Source organism: Leptodactylus fuscus, chromosome 3, assembly GCF_031893055.1.
Source record: "Leptodactylus fuscus isolate aLepFus1 chromosome 3, aLepFus1.hap2, whole genome shotgun sequence".
NCBI classification, from domain to species: domain Eukaryota; kingdom Metazoa; phylum Chordata; class Amphibia; order Anura; family Leptodactylidae; genus Leptodactylus; species Leptodactylus fuscus.
Window position 1 is genome coordinate 12,275,831 of NC_134267.1, and position 775 is coordinate 12,276,605.

The window sequence follows — 775 nt, forward strand, 5'->3', positions numbered from 1 at the left end:
ATCTATCTATCTATCTATCATCTATCTATCTATCTATCTATCATCTATCTATCTATCTATCTATCTATCTATCTATCTCCTATCTATCTATCTATCTATCTATCTATCTATCTATCTATCTATCGCCTATGTATCTATCTATCTTCTATCTATCTATCTATCTATCTATCTATCTATCTATCTCCTATCTATCTATATAATCTATCTATCTATCTATCTCCTATCTATCTATCTATCTATCTATCTATCTCTATACTTCTATCTATCTTATATCCACTTAGTCAAATCTTTCTAGTGATCTGTATACTCCACATGTAGCCATCATACACGTCATACTATACACACACATGTAATACCCCCTCTATCACACACACTATGATGTAGTGCACATGGGTGTCTGGAGCAGTCATGTACAGCTCACAGAGATAAAATACAACATGTCATGTGAAGGTAAAAGATCTGCTCCAGGTGAGGCTCGAACTCACAACCTCGGCATTGCTCTGCATTGTACTGCTGTATAAGTACCGCGCGCTAACCGATTGCGCCACTGGAGCTCTGACATGTGTGCCTGCAGAACTCTTCATCAGCCTTCACAGAGGGCGGTCTCATGACGTCAAACACCACGCCCACAGAGCTCCGAGAATCACAGAGAAGTCAGTCAGTGAATGAGCGGCCACGTGCAGCCCTGTGTATGGGGAGATATCACAGTCACACTGACTCCTAGTGGCGGTGCCCGGGCATGGCTGTGTATGGGGAGGTATCACAGTCACACTGA

At 41.9% G+C, this 775-nt stretch overlaps 1 non-coding gene across 1 annotated transcript; it reads right to left on the bottom strand.

The window, feature by feature from the left end:
- Positions 1-460: 460 nt before the first annotated feature.
- Positions 461-554, bottom strand: TRNAI-UAU (transfer RNA isoleucine (anticodon UAU)). The gene is made up of 2 exons: positions 517-554; positions 461-496 (listed from the first exon to the last, which is right to left on the bottom strand). It is a non-coding gene; the product is annotated as a tRNA-Ile (tRNA).
- Positions 555-775: the final 221 nt, after the last annotated feature.